The sequence below is a fragment of the Zonotrichia albicollis genome, unplaced genomic scaffold (assembly GCF_047830755.1).
Source record: "Zonotrichia albicollis isolate bZonAlb1 unplaced genomic scaffold, bZonAlb1.hap1 Scaffold_254, whole genome shotgun sequence".
Taxonomy (NCBI): domain Eukaryota; kingdom Metazoa; phylum Chordata; class Aves; order Passeriformes; family Passerellidae; genus Zonotrichia; species Zonotrichia albicollis.
Genome location: NW_027428428.1, coordinates 1892322 through 1909769, shown reverse-complemented (window position 1 = coordinate 1909769; position 17448 = coordinate 1892322). Strand labels below are relative to the sequence as shown.

The window sequence follows — 17448 nt, the reverse complement described above, 5'->3', positions numbered from 1 at the left end:
CTTCTCCAGGCACAAATGTTTTAAATTAGGACTCCACATTCATATTTCAAATATCCATGAGTTGCTCCAAGCAAACCTGCCAGGACAGACAGGTCTTGCCTTGGCCTCTGGTGGTGGCTGTTCATCAGCTCCTGAAACATGGGGGCTCTGTGGTTTCCTTCCTATAGAGACCAATGTGACATTTGGGAGCCTTGTGAAAGGAAGGGGCCATTGTGACACTGCAGAGCACCGTGGATCCAAGGGACCATTGTGACACTGTAGAGCCTCGTGGAAGCCAGGACATCTTTGTGGCTCTGTTGGTCTGCATGGTCCCAAGGCACCAGAGTAAAGCAGCGATATGGGAGTTAGCCCAGCTGTAACTCAGAGTCAGTCAGATTTTACCCCAGAAGTATTGGGCGTGATTTTAAGCCCTGGGAATCATTTGTTTAACTTAGGGTGAGTTTGAGAGTTCCCCCATAAGCCTTTAGTGTTGTTATGCTAAGTTGTCCAAGTTCTCCTCCTCTATTGGTTACTTGTGTCCCCTATATGGTTATTGTTCTAGAGTGTTCTACCCTCAAGTTTATATATTGTTTCTTCGCCTTTACCTCAGGTCTTTGAATCCCACCCCTTGTACTGTGCTGGACTTCTCCATGTTTATTGTTTTTCACCCTGCTATTAAAGTTTTTTTTGACAGCTCCATTGATCCTGCTTGTAGGATCACTGGGGACTAGGACGGTTGGGAGGGACAGAGACAAGAGATGTCTGAAGCCAGGTCTCGGAACTTGTGGTTTATTGCAAAGGGTGTGGGTGCAGGGGCCTTGTTTGGAGCTGCCAGCCACAGCGCAGAGCAGGCCCAAAAGAGGAGCTCGAAAGAGGTGCCAAAAATGGATGCCAGAAAGAGGAGGGGCGTTCCTGTTACAATACAATAAATCTTCTGTTCTGCATATTCTAATTTTCACTAAACAATATAATACAAGATACAAATCTTTTAGCATTTGCAAACAGCCTATTAGAATCATTACATTACCATACTGTGTTACATTTTATACCATAAAAACTACTCTCTGGACCCCTTCTGCCAAACTAGTAGAGTCTGCTCTGACCCTTGGACGTGTCTGCAAGCAGGAGGTATTGTTTCATCAAAAGGGGATTACCTTCAGCCGGCCATACTATTGTTTTGTATTTGTTCAGTAACTAAGGCTTGGTATCTCAAGGCTTGCTTTCATTTCAATCTCGCTTATAGTTTCCATATTCTAAAATTCTTTTGCCAGGCAATCATATTTATAAGGCTTTTCTGTTTCATCTTCCCCAGCATCTGCTGCTTTTCATTTTCACAACCCTTGCCCTGAAGTTGGGGAACCAGAATGGTTTGTCACAGCCAACCTCGTTGAGACCCTTGGCGCCTGAACCTTGAGACCCTGATATTCAGTCATGTCAGCTGGGGTTAGCTGATGGATAGGCCAGCGCTCCCCGGGATTTTTGATTGTACTGGGCCCGAAGATTCATCATTGCTTCGAGGGACCTTGGCCAGGATCCACAGGGACAACGATGGTCTCACCTGCGTAGGATTGCAGGTGGGTTTGGGGAAATGCAGGGCAATTATCACCATTTTGCCACTGTGTTTTTACAATACGCATCCACATCCAATAATTGATTTGAAGTGTTCCAGTGGTTGTTCCACCTGAGGCGGAGAAAGAGAAAAATGGACAGCCGGATTCTCAAAGTAGAAAGGAGCATACAGGGATGCTTTAAGTTAATTCTCACGGATCATGCCCAAATATATTCAAAGAAAAAATTAAAACAAATCGTGAAGTGGATTATTAAAATTATTCCAGATGCCCTTGAGCCTGACCATCCTCCCTCCATCTTGGTTCCTCCACTTCCTGCTACCACAACCTTCTCTTCTGCCCTGAATGAACCTCCAGACTCCACCCCCAGAACTGTGGGTCATGCCCCACTGTCAATCATTCCACCTCCACCCTGGGCCATGCCTCCAGAATGCCAGCCCAGTTGTCTGCTATCCTAGATCAAGGCCCTTCCTCCCCAACACCTGACAAAATGGCAGTGCCCTTTGCCTCTGCCTCCAGAAACAATATAACCCCAGGATCAAAGATACTAAACCTCACTGTCACACTACTTCTAATCTGAATGTTTCTGCTCTGAGTTAATCCTCCTCCCCAGAGGACAGTTTGGACTCTTCAGAGCCACCTCACCCCTCAACCCCAGAAGATCCCTGGGAAAAGAAGAAGACTGGCAAATTGTCTTGAAATTCCTCATTGCCCTGGTATGTTATGAAAGTAGGGGGCAGAATCCCAGCTATCAGCCATTGGTTTACAACAAAATCAAGGATGTGTGTAGGGCAGTTAAATACCATAGAAAAGACTTATCTTGATTTAATGGACAAATGAGGGCCATGTTTACAGCACACCTTAACTCCCTATGATTTAAAATATATTATGATATGACCATGTTCTTGTCACCTACAGAATACACCCTGTGGGAAGGGAGACGGAAGTGTTTACTAAATCAATTAATAGAAGACTATGCTAATAATGAGGCAAGGGTAGAATTGACAATCAACCATCTAGCTGGAGAAGGACAACACAGCCTACCAGATGATCAAGCAGCAAGTATCCCTAGAGAAGTATTGGATGATATCAAAGAGATGGCTTTGCAAGCTTCAATCCAGCTATTGGATGGTAGCATCCCCAGTGTGGACTACATTGGGTGGCTGCAGCTAAAGCTTTAGGACAGTTAGACCATCTTGGGTGCCTGTTAAGTAAGCAAACCAATGCTACCTCCCTCACATTGAGTGGCCTGCTCTCAGACATAGAGACCATCAGACATGCCACCTTACAGAACAGCGATAGAGTTTTTACTCTGGGCACATGGGCATGGCTGTGTAGACTCTGAGGGCATGTGTTGCATCAAGCCCTCCAGCCACAGCGAGTCAATCCACAAGAGCATTCAGGTACTGAATGAAGAGTTCAAGAAGCTTCAAGTGAAAAACAAAGACTGGTTTAATAAACTCTTCCAATCCAAGGGACTAAAGGGTTGGATGATGTCTATCTAAAACAGGACATTTAATTTTCTTAGCTGTTGTTGTATTGTTAATTTTCTCATGTTTGTTTGGATGCTTTTAGAAGGTTTTACAAAATTCTTTCAGTTCTATCTTTGTTGTAAAACAGAAAGGGGGAGGATACCCAACACAGGCTCCTCATGGACACCTTGGAGGAGAGAATTGGAGGTCAGGATGGTACAAAAACCTCTCAGAGACTCAGTGTGGGAAAGAAAATGCTTAAAAGTACCTAAAAGTATTCTTAAATCCATAAAGTACATTAAAAACCTTTAAGTATCTGAAGCCATTAATGACCCCAACTGAGTGGCAGTACTAAACTCTCGAGGGACTCGTTAAAGCAGAGAATTGGGGCCATGGTTGCACAAACTTGTCACAGAGTCAGTATCCAAAGGGAAACACCAAGTACCTTAAAATAACTGAAGTACCTTGAAGTACTAATGAGCCCCAATGGGTGTTGTTACTGACAAAGCCTCTCCAGGGACTAATTACAGCAGATAATTGGAGGCCATCATTGCACAAACCTCTCAGAAACTCCAAGGCAAAAGCCAAACCCAAAGTCCGTTCAAAACCCTGCACTCCCTACAGGGAGCATTAAGGAGCCCCCAGGGCCATTCCTGAGCAAGGCTCCCCAGGGACTCCTTCCAGCAGATCCTTGAGGCCACTGGGATGTGGGCTAGGGGGGGATGCTGAGGGCAGGACAAGGGGCTGACAGTGCCCAGCCTGGCTGGGGCTGTGCCAGGAGGCCCCAGTGCCTCAGGACAAGGTGTCTCCTCACAGCCCTTGGTGGCACAGACCCTGCTGTGGCCCAGGGCACCAAGACTTGGCTTCTCTTGGTCCCCACCTGTCATCACTGCCTCCAGTTCTCTGCTCTGCCTGGGGACACTTTCTCAGTCATGTCCCTCAGTGGGACCCATTAAAAGTCCAAGAAAGTTTGGAGTTGGATTCTGCCTTGGAGTTCTGGAGAGGTTTCTTCAGCTCCCTCTCAGGGACTGATGTTCAGGGCCTGAGCACAAAGCCCCAGAGGCTCATTAAAGTCCTTGTGCTGTGTCTGTGCTGCTGAGCTGGGCTGGGCTCCTGGCACAGAGGCAGCTCCTGGTAACCAAGAAGAGCTTCAAAAGCACATTTCTCTTGATGAGCAGCTCTTCTGCCAGTCCAGCAGGGCTGGGGCACTGCCTGTAGCCAGCCTGGGCACAGCACAGAGGCACAGAGAGCTTCAATCAGTCAGGGCTGGGAAGGTGCTGAGAAGTGCCTGGGGCACAATCACTGCCAGCCCTTGGCACAGGAACCTCTGGCTGCAGGACAATGCAGCTGCAGCTCCTGGAGCCATCTCCTCAAGCTGGAACATCCCAATGCCTACAGACCCTGTGAGGACATTCTCTGATTGTCTCTTGTGCAGAGCAGCCAGGGGTGCCCAGGGCTGTCGTGCAGAGCAGGGTCCTGCAGCCCAGGGCGCTGTGCTGGGGCAGGGACTCTGCTGCCTGCCAGGGACAGCTCTCAGCCAGCCCTGGCAGCTGCTCCCAGCACTGGGGGACAAGATCTGGGTGGGAGGAGACAGCTGGTCAGGCTTGGAAGTGTTCTCATTGAGTGGGGAGGATGCTGCTTTGGTCAGGACTGCTCCCAGCATGGCATTTAACTGCAGAACATTTCCAAGTGGATTATACAAGGAGCGGAGAATAGCAGGGGCTGCATAAAAGGGAAAATCCTGCTTTTTTAATCTACTGCTCTGGGTTGCCTTGATGGGAAATTGCAAACAGATATTCATCTATCACTCCAGCACGAGAAAAAAATTTTTTCTCAGATCTACTAAACCAGGCAGTGACAGAAATCAGAACAAGACCCTTTAGAGGCAGCACCAGTGTCACTTTTACAGCCTCCTCAGGGTTGCTCTGACTTTGCCATTAGAACCTGAAAAGACAGAGCTGTCCCTGGGCATTGCCTGAGCTGGGAGGGGTCTGCAGGGCAGAGCTGAGCCCCCAGGGCTGGGCTGGGCTCTGGCAGCACTGGCAGGGCCCAGCCCTGGGCACAGGGAAGCAGCTGCTGGCAGGGACAGCTCCAGGAAGCAGAGCCCTGGGCAGGCAGTGGGGGAAACATGCCCGCAAGATGTGCCTGGATATTTAAAGTCCTCTCCAAACCCAACTATTCCACAATTAATTTTTTTACAGATCCCCATGCCAAGACACCATAGGAAATGTCCAACAGCAGCTCCATCAGCCACTTCCTCCTGCTGGCATTGGCAGACACGCGGCAGCTGCAGCTCCTGCACTTCTGCCTCTTGCTGGGCATCTCCCTGGCTGCCCTCCTGGCCAACGGCCTCATCATCAGCGCCGTAGCCTGCGGCCACCACCTGCACACGCCCATGTTCTTCTTCCTGCTCAACCTGGCCCTCAGCGACCTGGGTTCCATCTGCACCACTGTCCCCAAAGCCATGCACAATTCCCTCTGGGACACCAGGGACATCTCCTACTCAGGATGTGCTGCACAGGTTTTCTTCTTCCTTTTTTTTATGTCAGCAGAGTTTTCTCTCCTGACCGTCATGTGCTACGACCGCTACGTGTCCATCTGCAAACCCCTGCACTATGGGACCCTCCTGGGCAGCAGAGCTTATGCCCACATGGCAGCAGCTGCCTCGGCCAGTGCCTTTCTCTATTCACTGCTGCACATGGCCAATACATTTTCCCTTCCCCTGTGCCATGGCAATGCCCTGGGCCAGTTCTTCTGTGAAATCCCCCAGATCCTCAAGCTCTCCTGCTCCAAATCCTACTTTAGGGAAGTTGGGCTCATTGTTGTTAGTGCTTTTTTAGGATTTGGATGTTTTGTGTTCATTGTTTTCTCCTATGTGCAGATCTTCAGGGCTGTGCTGAGGATCCCCTCTGAGCAGGGACGGCACAAAGCCTTTTCCACCTGCCTCCCTCACCTGGCTGTGCTCTCCCTGTTTCTCAGCACTGGCTTTTTAGCCTACCTGAAACCCCCCTCCATGTCCTTCCCATCCCTGGATCTGGCCCTGTCAGTTCTGTACTTGGTGGTGCCTCCAGCCCTGAACCCTCTCATCTACAGCCTGAGGAACCAGGAGCTCAAGGCTTCCATGTGGGAACTGATGACTGGATGCTTTCAGAAACATTAAACTACTGGCCTGTTTTTGCCAATCACTTGTAGTAAAAGTAATCTTCAATACTTCTTGTTAGTTTCACTTTGGAGGTTCTTTATCTGTGTTTTAATTAAAAATATTGTCTACAAAAAGATGTCATTGTTCGTGCCATTTCTCATTTTGTTTCCCATCTCCTTTACTGTGACCCACAGCCTGTTTCTATGAGGAGCTGTGCTCTCAGTGACTTTAAATGAACTAAAGGATCTCCTAGCAAAGTTTTCTACAGAGATACCCTTTTGTTGCCTTCCCTGGAGCTGCAGCAGCAATGTCTGTGTGAAGAGCTGGGGCAGATCAGTGCTGCCACAGCAGCTGTGCCCAGCAGCAGCAGCACTTGGTGTTGCCAGTGCTGCTGCCGTGGCCCTGCCCCGCTGCCCTGGTGGCCTTGGTGTTGCTGCAGGGCCTGAGTGCTCTCGGGGCCGGGCACAGCCCTGGGGGTGGCAGTGCCGGGGCTGCAGCAGGGACAGGCCATGGGCACTGCTGGGGCAGCGCTGACGCCTCAGCCCAGGGCCTGGGGGCTCCAGGCTGCTCGCCCAGGCTCTCTCAAGAACACACCCAGGCCAATGCTCAGCACAGAAAAGCCCCGTGAGCAGCCCCAGGCTGGCCGTGGGCAGGCTGGGGGCAAACAGCATGGCTGGGGCTCTGCAAGGGCCCTGGGGCAGACGGGAAGGAGCAGCAGAGCAGGGGCTGATCCATCCCCAGGGCGCTGGACAGCCCAGGGCAGCGTCCCAGAGCATCCTCATGGAGCTGCCAACAACATCCCCTCTCTGCAGCCCTGGCCTCTCCCCCAGCTCACACAGGTGCCCCATCCTTGCAGGCACAGACACGGCAGCACTGGCTCAGCAGCCCCTGTTTGCATTGCACAGAGCAGGGGGAGCACCCCCATGCTGTTGGTGTGGGGACATGAACCTGAGGGAGCACAAATGCCATCAGCCCCTGGGGCCAGCAAGGCCTGGGGGACACCAGGGAAACCACTCAGCTTTGTCCTGGCCTCTGCAGTCAGCCAGAGAGTTTGTTCCCATCAGCTGGGAGTTTCCTGTGCCACTGCAGACGCTGTTGCTCAGAGCCAGGGCAGCCTGGCAGCCACCCCCAAACTGCCCTGAGAATTTCCTTGGCTTCACCTTTGCTTTCTTTCCTCTTCCTGAAACAAATTTCTTCCCATTGCCCACCCCTCTCCCCTCCACTGCAAACAGCCCATCCCTGTTTGCCCTTTCTCTCTGGCTCCACTCCCCATTGCAGTTCCTGACTTGGCACCATGTGAACGTCACTTGGGCAGCCACGATCATCCTACAAGTGCTGCAGGAATTGTCTGCAGGTTCCTGCAGTGCCTGGTGCCGCTCCCTTGCAAGAGGCACCCCAGGCCAGGGGGCACATCTGGGCTGCTGTGTCTGGCTCTGGGGCTCCCTGTTCTGGGCAGTGAGGAGGAGCTGCAGAGGCTCAGCAGGACTGACAGGATGGGCTTTGGGGCTGGCAGGAGAACCTGAGGGACCTGGGCTGCTGGAGCTTCTGAAAAGGAGGCCCAGGGGTCAACCTGCAACTGCTCCAAGGGTGGTTCCAGAGAATCACAGAATCAGCAAGGTTGGAAAAGACCTTGGAGATCATCAAGTCCAACCTGTGCCCTGACACTGCCTTGTCTCCCCTGAGTCTCCCCTTCTCCAGGATAAACAACCCCAGCTCCCTCAGCCTCTCCTCACAGGACTTGTGTTCCAGACCCCTCCCCAGCCTTGTTGTCCTTCTCTGGACACACTCCAGCCCCTCCATGGCCTTCCTAAACTGGGGGCCCAGAACTGGACACAGCACTCGAGGTGTGGCCTCACCAGTGCCGAGTGCAGGGGACGAATCCCTGCCCTGCTCCTGCTGGCCACACCATTCCTGATCCAGGCCAGGAGCCATTGGCCTTCTTGCCCATCTGGGCACACTGCTGCCTCATGTCCAGCCTGCTGTCCATCAGTCCCTGCAGGTCCCTTTCTGCCTGGCTGCTCTCCAGCCACTCTGTCCCCAGCCTGTAGCACTGCAGGGGTTGTTGTGGCCAAAGTGCAGGACCCAGCACTTGGTCTTGTTCAACGTCACCTTGTTGGATTTGGGCCCTGGATTCAGCCTGTCCAGGGCCCTCTGCAGAGCCCTCCTACCCTCCAGCAGATCCACACTCACACCCAGCTTGGTGTCATCTTGGTGTCATCATCAAATTTGCTGATGCTGGACTCAGTCCCCTCATGCACATCATCAGTGCAGATATTGAAATCCACGCTGACTGGCTCTGATCCCTAGGCCATCCTGTGGGTGCCCTGTGATGGCACTCAGGGTGATCTGTTCCATAACCTTGCCGGGCACCCAGCTCAGGCTGGCAGGCCTGGAGTTCCCCAGATCCTCCTTCCAGCCCTTCTTGGGGATGGGCTCACAGTGGCACCTCCAGTCCTCTGGGACCTCCCTGCTGAGCCAGCACTGATGGTAAATGATGGAGAGCAGCTTGGGGAGCTCATCCACAGCTCCCTCATCACCCCGGGATGGATCCCATCTGCTTGCAGAGACACCTGTGAGCATCTGAGTGGCTCAGCAGGTCAGCAACTGCTCCCTCATGGATTGCAGGGGGGCTGTTCTGCTCCCTGTGCCCTTCCACCAGCTCAGGAGAACACTTGTCCCAAGGACAACCTGTCTTATTCTTGAAAAATGAGGCAAAGAAGTGGTTAGGTAGCTCAGTATTTCCCTCATATTTGGTAACCCCATCTCCCCCAATAATGAATGGAGATTGTTCTTGTACCTCCTTTTGCCATTGATGTATTTATAGAAACATTTTTATTATCCTTTACAGAAGTGGCCTGGTTAAGCCTTAAGCTTTCACCTCTCTAATTTTCTTTCTGCATCACCTAACAACATCCTTAAACATTTCCTGAGTTACCTGCCTCTCATTCCAAAGGTGATGCACCTTCCTTTTTTACCCCAAGTTCCTGCAAAAGGCCCATCACATACAGAACGTTACCTGTTGGCTAAAGTACACCTCAGAGGAGGAAAATACAAGAGTCTATAAATGAAAAGAGGGAAAGCAAGCTAGGAAAGTAAAAGAAGAAGGAGAGGCTGGGAAGGCTAACAAAAACTAGGACTCCCTTGACCACCTACTTCCTCCTACCGTTGCTGTACCTCAAATCCTTCCTCCAATTCCTCTTTATGTGGACCCAATTCCTCCTCCTCTCCCAGCTGTCATTCCTTTACCACCTCCTAACCCAGTTACACCTCCACCACCTTCCCCTCCACCCTCTCCTTGCCCTCTTTACCCTTCACTACCGTCCCCTTACCTCTGCCATCTCATGCACCCCTTATTCACCAGCAAGTTCCTGCTCTGCCTCCCCCACCACAAACGAGAAGCCAAACAACATCACAGAATCTCATGCCCAAGAGTGCAGTTACCCAGTCAGCCGCCACAGCTGATGTTGTAACACCTGGTCCAAAGTGGCAAAAGTGAAAAATTGTTCCCCCTCAGAGAAGTTCCCATGGGCGGGGTGGCCAGTGACATTGGATTTGTAAACGCTCCCTTGACTGCGTCCAAAGTCGGAAACTTTAAGAAAGAATTGTGAAATTTAGTGGAAGACCCAGTAGGAATTGCAAATCAAATTGATCCATCTTTAGCCCTAATATTTATACATGGGGAGAATTGAACTCCATCTTTAACATCCTATTTTCCCCGGGAGAGACTCGATTAAGACAAACTGAAGGAATGAAAATTTGGGAGTGAGAAAACCAACCTGGGCCCCCAGGTGACCAAAAAATTCCTTCAGTGGAGCCTGACTGGGACCCTAATCAAGAAGAGGGGAGAAGGAACATGAGAGATTACAGGTCCCTGATGACCAGAGGGATAAAAGAATCAGTCCCTAGAGGGAGTAATACCAGTTTAGCGTTGGACGGCACCCAGGAAAAAGACAACACCCCAGCACCATGGCTTAATTGGCTAAAGCAAAACTTCCAGATTTACTCTGATGTTGACCCAGACAGCCCAGAAGACCAATCTGGGGTTCCCTGCAGTTGGGGATGACCCCAAGAATCCTTTTTTCCCAGCCTGATGTTTCCAAGAAGGAGTCTGAATTCTTTGGCTCTGGTTTCCAAGGTTGTTTATTGTTTCTTATCTATAACATTTTTTCTCTGGCCTGCTGAGATCTTTTCAGCAGGTCAGACAGAGGCACACTCTCCATCCCGGGGCTGGTGTCTACGATTTATCCTATGAACTATGTGTACTTTATTTATCATTATTTTCCAATACCTAAAGACACACAGCAGGGGACTTTCAATCAAAACAAATGCACCTTTTATTGCATGCCCATAGCAAATGTAACAGAAGGATTAGAAAGGTGATAAAGGACAGAGAGAGAGAGAGAAAGGAGGGTTGGGTTGGGGGAATAGCTACCAACAGGGAGATGAAATCCTCGTGGTCTGGCCAACAGATCCATCTGGTCACGTCGGGGAGAATCTCAAAGACTTTGGGTAACTCAGGGCTCTTTTATAATCTACCGCCGGGAGGGAGCAGGACGGCACATGGAGGGCACAGTGGAGAATAAATCCATTGGGAACAGGCACAGACAGTCCAGGTCTGAACAGCACAAACCGGTGCCAGCAGTGAGCGGGGCCCGTTGTTTCAGGACTGGTTCCTATGGGAAACATCCCGCTTCCCATGGCAGACATCCCGCTCCAGTCAGGCCAGCACCCCTGCGTTAGAATTTGAAGGGTCTCAGTCTCAGTCCTAGGGGTGCCTTCAATCTCTGTCATTGACGGCGGCTGTGAGGCAGATGAGGGATCTTGGACCGTCTCTAACAGACTGACATCCCAAAACATAGTAGTAATTATGCATTTCCCTTTAAAAATATAAGTTTTGGAATTAGGAAAATTATAAATATTTTTCTAATTTATAATACTATTATGCTATATTTGTAATACAAAATTTTAATATTTATACCTAAAAATCCACAGCTTTTTTGCAAGCAAAAAATTTATTGGTCATTGGTTCTAAGTAACACAATTCCGAACATTAATTCATTCAGAAGCGTGGCTATGGATTTTTCCTTCTTTATGCCAATCAGTCCTATTTTCAATCCTTTTGTTACCTTTTTTATCATTTTCAAGGCAGGACAAAAGGGGCCACATTGGGGTCCGTGGAGACATTTCTGGGGCACATTTGGGGCAGTTTTGGGTCTGGAGAGGGAATTCAGAGAGGACTTGATGGTCTGGAGGACACTTGGGTGAGCCGAATGGGCACTTGGAGGGGCACTCAGGGATTCTGAGGGACAGTTCGGGGTCCGGGGCAGCACTGGGGGTCCAGGGGGCCACTTGGAGGTCAGGGAGGGGAATTTGGGGCCCTTCGGGGTCCGGGCGGGCCCTTGGGGGGCTCTGATGGGGCTTTCAGCGGCGTGGAGATTGATGGGAGTTGTAGGCGCAGGTCTAATGAAGTTTAACAGGGCCGCGGAGCATCATGGGAGTTCGAGGCGCAGCTGAAATGTCTCTCAGTGGAGGCGCAGGGCATGACGGGAGATGAAGTCCCGGCTGGAAAAGCACTGGACATGCGCCGCGGAGCATGATGGGAGCCGTAGTCCAGGTAGTGGCTCCAGCGCTTTGTTTGGGGGTCCGGGAAGGGTCCTGGCGGACACTTCTGCGTCCGAGCCGTGACTTGAGATCCTCGGGTAAACATAAACTGTTCGGGAGCACTTGCGGGGAGCTCCCGGAACTCTAACCAGGCTCTTTAGGGCGGGGGGCTCGACAGGAATTTTATACGCGGGACTGTTCTGAGAGGCTCTGGGGCCGCGGCGGGGAAGAGGAGATGAATTCCCAGATGTGGCTGTACCGGGCATCTGTGGGGTCGGGAGCACTCAGGGTATCCGGGGACGCTTTTGGGGGGTCCGGAATGGGCGCTGAGGGGGCATTGAGGGATCCTGGAGGGTCTGGCGGACACTTAATGAATGGACAAAGCAGTGGCGGGTCCCGGGGCTCTGTGGAGCGCAGGGCATGACGGGCGTTGTACTCCCGGCTCCAAAGGGGCTCAATGGGGCCGCGGGGCATGACGGGAGTTGCAGACAAAAAAAAAAAAAAAAAAAGTAGGGCCAATATCAGACTCCGCATCCGAGGTCCTAAACCAGGCGCTGATTGGCTTTGGCCGGTGATGGGCGGGAATCTCGGCAAATGAGATGCGGTGGAGACGGGAACAGCCCATTCAACTTCTCCAGTCGCTCCCAGTAGAGCCCAGTTCTTCCCCAGCACAGACCAACACAACCCCACTACAGCCCAGTTCATCCCAAGTAGAACCCAATACAACCCCTGTGCCCCTCCTGTCCCTCCCAGTACAGCCCAGTCCCTCCCAGTTCCCCCCCAATATCATCCACAGGATGCCCCAGTGTCCCCAGTCTTCCCCGCAATGGCCCCATTGTCCCCAGTATGTCCCAGTCCTCCCCAGTGTCACTCCCAGTATGTCCCAGTGTCTCCCACAGCGTTCCCAGTATGTCCCAGTCCTCCGCAGTGTTTCCAAGGACAGTTTCATTTCTCACGGTGGCCGTGGCAGCCAAACCCAGCAGTGGGGTCAGTGCAGTGCCCATGGCCACAGCCCCTTGCAGGGGCCCAGTGCAGCTTGGGCTGATTATCCACCCTCACAGCTGGCCCAGGGCAGCTCTGCAGTGCCTTTGGTGGCACCTGGGGCTGGCACACACCTGAGCAGTGTGTCTGTTTGCACTGGGGAAACTCAGGAGGTTCAGATTGCTTCAAAAAACCCCAAAAAGGGCAAACCCCTCTCAGGCTGGGTGCAGCCAGCTCTGCAAGCACAGCAGGGCCCAGGGCAGTGAGGACAGGATGGGGTTGGGCAATGTGGAGCAAGGTTGTCCACACTGGGTCAGAGCTCCAGGCACAGCTTCTGTGAGCAGGCCAGAGCTGCTGAGGAGAGACCCTGGGTCAATATCAATCACAGAATGCTGCAATCACCTCTGCTCTAAAGAGAAATTTAACAAAAGACACCCTTTAAAAAAGGAATGTGTATTTTATTACTGCTCTTTGAATACTTTCTCCATAACTGGACTAGGAAAACTTTAATGACCCTCTCAGGGCTTTGCTGTTGTTTACATCAGACACAGTCTTTGAGAGTCAATAACAGAAAGTTAAATTTAAACTCCAAATTTTCTTGAAGTTTTAATGCCTCCCCCTGAGGGACACCACTGGGAAAGAGTCCCCAGGTTCCAGTTAGAGCAGAGCACTGGAGGCAGTGATGACAGCTGGGGACAAACAAGGCAAAGGTGTCTCTGGTGCTGAGACACCTGGATGTGTTTGAGGAATGCCAAGGGCCAAGGCCTGAGCCCCAGCCCCTGGCCAGGCAGATCCTGTCCCTCCCTCCTTGCTCAGGGCTCTTCCCGGGATGGGCACTGGCATGTGGGGATGTGCAATGGCAAGGGCAGGAGCATGGGGCAGCCCCTGCCAGGCTGCTGAGCAGGGACAAGGAGGCAATGAGGCCCCAGCCCTGCAAGGGTCACTTGTCTCCTGCTCCTGCCTCAGGCCCAGGCCCAGCAGCCATGGCCAAAGTGCTGCCCAAGCTGGCTCTGGCAGGGCTGTCTTGCAGCTGCTGCCCATCCCTGTGCCCTGAGCAGCCCAGGCTGTCCCACGGTGTCCCTGCCCTGCGCCTCTGTCCCTGCAGGCTGTCGGCATCCCCCGGCTGCCCCACCTGGCTGGGCCCTTCCTTTGCTGACAGCTCTGCCTCCTGCCTGCCTCTGCCTGTCCACACAAAGCCTGGGGCTGATATCAAAAGGGTTAATTAATTCAGTTTTTACTGTGCCTGTGAACTCTCAGCACAGGAACAAGGCATGCAGGGGCTGCTTTCCCAGCAAGGATGGTTGGAGGGAAGATGAAGACATCTGGCTGAAGGGTGCAGGGTTAGAGAAAACAAGGACTGAATCTGGGAACTTGGGATGTGATTTATGGAAATCGGTAAATTGTAATTCACATTTAGTGACTGTATATAAACAACACACTGGTAGGATTACATTTCCATGTGATGTTGGGAGTTAGCCCTCACTACAGCTCAGGCCTGAGTAAATTATACCCTCTGAAATAGCAAATGAGAGCAGCTCTGTGCTGAGTGGAGTGGAAACTGAGGACAGCAGAGGAGATCTGGGAGGGATTGAAGGGAGGTTTCAGAGATGGTGGATCATTTTGGCATAATAGAGAACAGCCAGAGAAAGAAAGAATTAATGCAATGGGCAGATAGGGAAAACAGAAGGGACCCAAACAGAAAGGAATTTCCCTGCCAGGGCAGGGCTGTGGTGCAGCATGTCCCCCAGAAGGAGGCTTTGTGTGGGCAAGCAGAGGCAGGCAGTCATGGTCCTCAGTGGGAGCCATTAAAACTCCAAGAAAATTTGGAGTCTTCATATAACTTTGAGTTCTTGAGAAGTTTTGTGAAGACACTGTCAAGGACTGAGTTTGATGTAAACAACATCAAAGCCCTGAGAGGGTCATTAAAGTTTTCCTAGTCCAGTTATGGAGAAAGATTTCAAAGAGCAGTAATAAAATATACATTCCTTTTTTAAAGGGTGTCTTTTGTTAAATTTCTCTGTAGAGCAGAGGTGACTGCAGCATTCTGTGATTGATATTGACACAGGGTCTCTCCTCAGCAGCTCTGGCCTGCTCACAGAAGCTGTGCCTGAAGCTCTGACCCAGTGTGGACAACCTTGCTCCACATTGCCCAGCCCCATCCTGTCTGTCCTCACTGCCCTGGGCCCTGCTGTGCTTGCAGAGCTGGCTGCACCCAGCCTGAGAGGGGTTTGCCCTTTTTGGGGTTTTTTGAAGCAATCTGAACCTCCTGAGTTTCCCCAGTGCAAACAGACACACTGCTCAGGTGTGTGCCAGCCCCAGGTGCCACCAAAGGCACTGCAGAGCTGCCCTGGGCCAGCTGTGAGGGTGGATCATCAGCCCAAGCTGCACTGGGCATTGCAAGGGGCTGTGGCCATGGGCACTGCACTGACCCCACTGCTGGGTTTGGCTGCCACGGCCACCGTGAGAAATGAAACTGTCCTTGGAAACACTGCGGAGGACTGGGACATACTGGGGACACTGGGAACGCTGTGGGAGACACTGGGACATACTGGGAGGGACCCTGGGGAGGACTGGGACATACTGGGGACAGTGGGGCCATTGCGGGGAAGACTGGGGACACTGGGGCATCCTGTGGATGATATTGGGGGGGAACTGGGAGGGACTGGGCTGTACTGGGAGGGACAGGAGGGGCACTGGGGTTGTACTGGGTTCTACTTGGGATGAACTGGGCTGTATAGGGGTTGTGTTGGTCTGTACTGGGGAAGAACTGGGCTCTACTGGGAGCGACTGGAGAAGTTGAATGGGCTGTTCCCGTCTCCACCGCATCCCATTTGCCGAGACTCCCGCCCATCACTGCCCAAAGCCAATCAGCGCCTGGTTTAGGACCTCGGAAGCGCTGCCGGATAGTGGCACCACTTTTTTTTTTTTTTTTTTTTTTGCCTGCAACTCCCGTCATGCCCCGCGGCCCCTTTAAGCACCTCTGGAGCCGGGACTACAACGTCCGTCATGCCCTGCGCTCCACAGAACCCTGAGACCCGCCACTGCTTTGTCCATTAAGTGTCCGCCAGACCCTCCAGGATCCCTCAATGCCCCCTCAGCGCCCATTCGGGAGCCCCCAAAAGCGTCCCCGGACCCCCTGAGTGCTCCCGACCCCACAGATGCCCGGTACAGCCACATCTGGGAATTCATCTCCTCTTCCCCGCCGCGGCCCCAGAGCCCCTCAGAACAGTCCCGCGCGTAAGGTCCTGCCGAGCCCCCCGCCCTAAAGAGCCTGGTTAGAGCTCCCGGAGCTCCCCGCAAGTGCTCCCGAACAGTTTATGTTTACCCGAGGATCTCAAGTCACGGCTCGGACGCAGAAGTGTCCGCCAGGACCCTTCCCGGACCCCCAAACAAAGCGCTGGAGCCACTTCCGGGACGACGGCTCCCATCATGCTCAGCGGCGCATTTCACGCACTCTTCCAGCCGGGACTTCATCTCCCGTCATGCCCCGCGCTTTAACTGAGAGCCATGGCAGCTGCGCCTCGAACTCCCATGATGCTCCGCGGCCCCGTTATACTCTGTTAGACCCGTGCCTACAACTCCCATCAATCTCCAGGCCGCTGAAAGCCCCATCAGAGCCCCCAAGGGGCCCCAAATTCCCTTCCCTGACCTCCAAGGGCCCCCTTGGACCCCCAAGTGCTGCCCCGGACCCCGAACTGTCCCTCAGGATCCCTGAGTGCCTCTCCAAGTGCCCACCCGGCTCCCCCAAGTGTCCTCCAGACACTAAGTTCTCCCTGAATTCCCTCCCCAGACCCAAAACTGCCACAAACGTGCCCCAGAAAATTATCCATGGACCCCGAAGTGGCTCCTTTTACCCTTTCTGTGAAAATGATAAAAAAAAAGATTAGAAAACGATTGAAAATAGGACTAATTACCATAAAGATAGAGAAATCAAGAGCACACTGGTTAATGAATTGATGAAGGGAATTTTGTTAATTAGAACCAATGACCAATAAATTTTTTGCTTGCTAAAAAAGTAGATTTTTTAATATAAAAATTTAAATTTGGTAATACAATTATAGAATAATACTATGATAAACAAGAAAAAATTAGTTATAATTTATTAATTCATTGCATTTAATTTTATGTGAAAATGCATAAATTTTTTATGCTTTGGGATGTCATTCTGTAGGACACAGTCCAAAGATCCCTCAACTGCCTCAAGACCACAGTCAAGGACAGAGATTGAAGCCCCCCCAAGGACTGAGACTGAGACCCTTCAAATTCTAACCCAGGGGTACTGGCCTGACTGGAGCAGGATGTCTGCTATGGGAAGCGGGATGTTTCCCATAGGAACCAGTCCTGAAACAACGGGCCCCGCTCACTGCTGGCACCGGTTTGTGCTGTTCAGACCTGGACTGTCTGTGCCTGTTCCCAATGGATTTATTCTCCACTGTGCCCTCCATGTGCCGTCCTGCTCCCTCCCGGCGGTAGATTATAAAAGAGCCCTGAGTTACCCAAAGACTGTGAGATTCTCCCCGACGTGACCAGATGGATCTGTTGGCCAGACCACGAGGATTTCATCTCCCTGTTGGTAGCTATTCCCCCAACCCAACCCTCCTTTCTCTCTCTCTCTCTGTCCTTTATCACCTTTCTAATCCTTCTGTTACATTTGCTATGGGCATGCAATAAAAGGTGCATTTGTTTTGATTGAAAGTCCCCTGCT

At 51.9% G+C, this 17448-nt stretch overlaps 1 long non-coding RNA gene across 2 annotated transcripts in view; it reads right to left on the bottom strand.

The window, feature by feature from the left end:
• LOC141727738 (uncharacterized) overlaps positions 1 to 16169 on the bottom strand; it is a 667665-nt gene extending 651496 nt beyond the window's left edge. The window contains exon 1 of one of the 2 annotated variants that reach the window (XR_012578665.1): positions 16069 to 16169. This is a non-coding gene — a long non-coding RNA (uncharacterized LOC141727738). The remainder of the gene's footprint in view (positions 1 to 16068) is intronic. The other variant, XR_012578667.1, reaches the window with a different exon arrangement.
• Between the last annotated feature and the right edge of the window lie 1279 nt (positions 16170 to 17448).